The following is a 6000-nucleotide window of genomic DNA, read 5'->3' on the forward strand; positions in this document are numbered from 1 at the left end:
GTGAGGGAGAAGAAGCAGTGACTAATCAAGGAATGACTGGGCAGGACAGAGCCAGGCTTCAGAAAGACTCAGGTGGCCACATACAGGAGAGTGGCCAGAGCAAGCAGAGCAGCTCCGTCAGGCTGGGGGACGCATTAGGAGGCTGCTGCTGCAACAGTGCAGGTGACTGCTAGGGAAGGTCGGGCGGAGGGAAGGATGGAGGCTGACACAAGCGAGGGAAGAAATGTGGAACTGGCGACTGATTTGCAGTGAGGGGTAGGGAGAAACGGGCTCAAAGGTGACACAGGGAGGTTTTCCTGGGATACGGAGGGTCAGCCAGAGGTGAAGATACTGAAGTCTGAAATACCGAGTTTGGAGCAGCACAGTCTGTGTTCACCTGAATCCAAACACTCAGTGGTAAATGTTTGGGACATTCCTTTGTTCTGCATAATGAAATGTGATTATTATATAAGATTAAATTCTGATCAAATTGAACTGAATTTCATGACCAAATTTACCTAGTTACCCGATGCTTTGTAGAAGTAAACTATAACAATAGATTACAATGATGAAGAAAATTTAGAGAAATCAAAAATAGTCTCCAGTTTACACATAACCATTCATAAAAGACAAAGTAATGACTTTAGAGTTAAATAAGTGGCTTTAAATCAAAACTTGAAAAATTCAAGAAGGTAAAAATGTAAAGGTTTTAAAGTTCAAAAACGAGCAAAGTTAACCCACGTGCTATTTAGGCACAAACACATGGGGTGAAAGTCAATAAAAGCAGGAGGAGGGCCAGGAGAGACCAGGAGAGCGGTGAGCCCTGGGGTGGGCGGGGTGGGGAGACACGCCAGGCCCTGGGGCCCCGACGCTCCCGTGAAGCTGGTCTTTCATAAGCTGTGTGAGGGGTATGTAAATTATTGTTTTATTTTTCTCCTTTAAACTGTTTGCATATGTGATTTACACTTTCATATTTGTGATATATTTTATCCTTTGTACAAGTGAGAAAAGACAAAGTCTTGTTTACAGTCCTGTCCACTTCCTACAAAGAGAACCACTGGGAAGAACTTAGGACTTTAGATCCGTTGGAATCACAAAGGAGCTGAGATGTAATTCAAATCTGAAGCCCCTCATTCTCCTCCAGGTTGGAGGCTTGCCGCACAGCAGTCAGACAGAGCTGCGCAAGTTCTACCTCCACTGCTCAGCGTCTGTGAGAAGAGGGGCATACCACGGGGCTATCACAGCATAAGTACTCTAATGGGGGGGACACCCCCCAGATTTGGGGGAGGGGCTTGAGCTGCGCAGGCATGACTGGAGCCTTGGCCCCCTTGCTAAAATGGTAGCCAGAAGAGGGGCAAAGGCAAACATAGTCCACACTGGTCCTCATTGGTTGGAAAGCTGGACACTCCCGCTGGCTTTGGGCATGCATGGGATTCTGGGAGGGGACTTTCGAAACAGCATGCTGGAAAGCAAAGAGTCTGTTGGTTTTTCCCCCTCCCCCTGGGCAGGAAACACAGCACCCGTCAGCAGTGGGCCTGCCAACAGTGGCCGGGCGGGTGGTGAGCAGAGGCCTTGGGGGCACAGACTCCGAAAAAGCCTGAAGCTGAACAGTGACTGGAGACCAACCAAGCCACCTATGCTCATGATATTTTTGGGTGGGAAGAGAGGTTCCTGGGCAACCTCTAACTGAACTGCCAGAGAATGACAGGGTGACTTTTCTGGGGGGTGTCTTAGAGGGAATGGGCTTTGAGGCAGAAACTTGCCATTATTTCCAAACCCTTCCTTATAACTGACAGCAATGTGAACATATTTTTGTTCTTGTGTTATTTTCAGTTCTTCAACCTATGCAGTGGTTGTAATGACAAATATTTAGTTATTTTTGATGTCACACTCTGACTTTTTCTTTCCCCTTACTTTTGTTACCCAGATATTTTAGGCAGATATTTGCCATTAAATTAAAGATTTCTTTCATTTCCACCAAACTGCGTCTTCAGAGATTTGCCTAGTAGGCAGCAAGCAGTAGGACCCCCCCCACTAGTGCTTGGGTTCAGTAACAGTATCACAGTAAACTGAGGGTGAAGCTAGTGCATATTTCATAGCACTATTTGGTGGTTAAATGAAATGCAGATATCTCTATCTGAAGGTAAAGGAATATTCAGACCACAACCATTCAGCCACCACATCTTCAGCATCAAAGTGTTATCCTTTTAGCATCCTGCAAGTGGGAAGCTACCCCTGTACTACAAAAGGCAAATACAAGGGTGGCATAAGAATGAGAGAGAGAGCTCTAAGCTCGTGTACGGACGATGGGGCAGGCTGCCTTTAACGCCCTACTGATTCCCACTCCCTGGCTCTGCAGTCTTATTAAGTCTGGGGGAATGAATCGCAGTGGGTGAGTGGAAAAAAAGGCTCAAAGGCAAGTGGGAAGTAATGAGCAGACATAAAAACGACAATGATCACAACATGTCCTACAACTTTTTTTTATTTTAAATAGCATTGAGTGAGAACCCACCGTGTTCCAGATGCAACAGCTGTTTGCAAAGATGAGTAAGGCTCGGGCTGTGGTCTCAAAAATGTCACAAGGAGCACCACACCTGTGTAAGTGTGCCCATTAATCGTACTGTTTTCCAAACAAGTTTCCTGTGTCTTTGTAGCTTTTTATAAGCATTAAATTAAATTAGTACTTGTTTATTATATAAAGTCCTGCCCTTGCTGGTGTAGCCCAGTGAATTGAGCGTGAGCCTGCAAACCAAAGGATCAAGGTTCAATTCCCGGTCAGGGTATATGCCTGAGTTGCAGGCCAGTTCCCAGCAGGGGACACACAAGAAGCAACCATACATTGATATTTCTCTCCCTCTCTCCTTCCCTTCCCCTCTCTTTAGAGGGGGGAATGAATAAATAAAATCTTTAAATAAACAAATAAATAAATAAAGTCCTGTACAGAAAACTATATTGTTGAATATGAAATCCCAACTGCCTGCTAGAATTCTGAGGGGGAAATGCTGCCAAGTCCATTGCTATATGGATTTCCAGCCCTTTTCTAAAGCATCATACTGTACCTCACTGTTCTAGATCTGCTTCTCCTCTCAGGAGTTGGTCCTGGGAACCCTCACCATGTGCGTGCGCAGAGGTCCGCTCCCTTCCACGCTGCAGTCGACATGCTGGAAATCCCTCCAGATATCATCTAAATACCAGCGTATAAAGGCAACTCACCAAAAGATGAAGGGGAAATAACAGAACAGAAGGTTATATCACATGAATGGTAAAATTCTTCATCTAATTTTCAACTCACAATCCTAATCCCAGCAGGTCTGTACACGTAGTGGTAAACTGTTTGATTAAAGCGTGAGACACAGACGGGAAAAGGTGCCCGGACCTCCAGCGGGCAGGTCCATGGGTTTCACCAAGGGGAGGCACCTGGTAATCAGCACCCAGAACAAAAATAAAACAGAACGTGACCAGCACCCCCAAATGTCCACTAATATTTCACATGTCTCTCTCCATTATGGTTAGGTAATATAAACTGACATTTAACAATGAAAAATAAAACAGACACAGATTTTACAAAGTCAGGCTCCGACTAACTCCAGCACTGCAGCCCGGCCCTGTCCTCTTCTCCTGGCTCAGCAGCAGCCACTCATACCTCTGTGAAGCCTGCTGGGTCTTTGCATTTATACCTGTGCAGACACTGTGCAGTCGCAGCTAAAAGAACGTTTCACAGCACACGGGATATGCCAAATCCCATTAACAGAATATCTATTGGACCCTGGCTGGTGTGGCTCAATGGTTGAGCACTGGCCTGTGAATCAAAGGATCACCAACCAGTTCAATTCCCAGTCAGGGCACTTACCTGGGTTGTGGGACAGGTCCCCAGTAGGGGGCGTGTGAGAGGCAACCACACATTGATGTTTCTCTCCCTCTCTTTCTCTCTCCCTTCCTCTCTTTATATCTCCCTCTCCTCTCTTTCTCTCTCACTTCCCCTTTCTAAAAAAATTAACAAAAACATTTAAAAAAAGAATATTTATTGAAAAATCAAGGCTCCATTCTAAGAAGACATCTAACCCAATTAAAAAATGGGAAAAGGACTTGAACAGACACTTCTCCAAGGAGGACATACAGAATATCCAGAGACACATGAAGAGATGCTCAATATCGTTAGCTATCAGAGAGATGCAAATTAAAACCACAATGAGATAACACTTTACACCGGTCAGGATGGCTATCATAAACAAAGCAACAAACAACAAATGTTGGAGAGGGTGTGGGGAAAAGGGGTCCTTAGTTCACTGTTGGTGGGATTGCAGACTGGTACAACCATTATGGAAAACAGTATGGAATTTTCTCAGAAAAATAAAAATCGACCTGCCTTTTGATCCAGCAATTCCACTGCTTAGGATTATATCCTAAGAATCCTAAAACATCAATATCAAAGAACCTATGCACCACAATGTTCATAGCAGCACAATTGACAATAGCCAAGAGCTGGAAGCAACCTAGGTGCCCATCAGTAAATGAATGGATCAAAAATTTGTGGTACATATACACAATGGAATTCTATGCAGCAGAGAGAAAGAAGGAGCTATTACCCTTTGCAACAACATGGATGGAACTGGAAAGCATTATGCTGAGTGAAATAGGCCAGGTGCTGAAAGACAAATACCATATGATCTCACCTTTAACAGGAAGCTAAACAACAAAACAAACAAGCAAGCAGAAAAAAAACAAAGACACTGAGAGAACAAGGGGGCAGTGACCAGAGGGGAGAGGGAAGGGAATTTAAGGGGGAAAAAGGGGAGGAATTTTGAGGAACAAGTGTGAAAGACACAGAGATGAGGACTAGGGCGGGGGAGGAAATGGGAGGGAGGTGGGGAGGGGGGGGGGGCCAGCTGGGATGGGAGAAATACACACAAAAATGTACTTGAAAAATAACTAAATAAAATTTTTAAAAAAAGAAAAATTAAAGTGAACTTAATTGTTGTGACCCAGACGCTGTTGGGCTGGTGAAAGGGAAAACTGAACAGAGTGCGGAAACAGACCCACACAACGAGGCAGACTCGCCTCCAACAGCAGCGCAAAGGCAGTTTGTTGAAGGAAGGATGGTCTTCCCAGAAAATGGTGCTGGAATATCTGAAATTCCTACACAAATAAGTAAACAAATAAACTTTAATCTAAATATCACACTTTTTACAGAATTAACTCAAAATGGACCATAGCTCTAAACATACATGTAAAACTATAAAACTTTTACTTACAAGAAAACATAGAAAATTTAGGGGAACAAGGATTAGGCAAAAAAAAATTCCTAGGCATGACAAGAAGTCAGAACCATAATAGAAACAATGATAAGTTGGACTTCATCAAAATTTAAAAATCTGCTCTGCAAGTGACACTTTTAAAAAAAGACTTTATTTATTTTTAGACAGAGGGGAAGGGAGGGAGAGAGAGAGGGAGAGAAATATTAATGTGTGAGGTGCGGTTGCCTCTCTCATACCTCCTATCAGGACCAGGTCAGCAACCAAGGCACGTGCTGTGACTGGGAATCGAACCTGTGACCCTCTGATTCGCAGGTCAGCACCCAATCCACTGAGCCACACCAGCTAGAACACAAATGACACTTTTAAGAAAATGAGAAGGCAAGCTACAGCTTGTACTAAAATATTTGCAAATCACATACCCCACAAAGGATTTCTATCCAGACTATGTACAGACCCCTCAAAATGCAAAAGTGAGAAAACTAAAAAGAAAACGAAGGACTGGAACAAATATTGAATCAGAGAGTATAGGTGGGTAGCAAATAAGCGCATGAAAATTTACTCATCATCATCAGGAGTCCTCATAGAAATGCAAATTAAAACCACAGTGAAATGCACTATATACACAGAACAAATGAATAAAATTAAATACTGACAGCACCAGGTGCTAACTAGGATGTACAGCAACTGTAATTCTCATGCTTGGCAGCTTCATTAAAAGCTAAACCTTACACACACTTTGTGACCCAAACCTGGGTATTTACCTCAG

This window comes from Artibeus jamaicensis, unplaced genomic scaffold, assembly GCF_021234435.1.
Source record: "Artibeus jamaicensis isolate MK-2021 breed Jamaican fruit bat unplaced genomic scaffold, CSHL_Jam_final contig_781, whole genome shotgun sequence".
Lineage (NCBI taxonomy): Eukaryota > Metazoa > Chordata > Mammalia > Chiroptera > Phyllostomidae > Artibeus > Artibeus jamaicensis.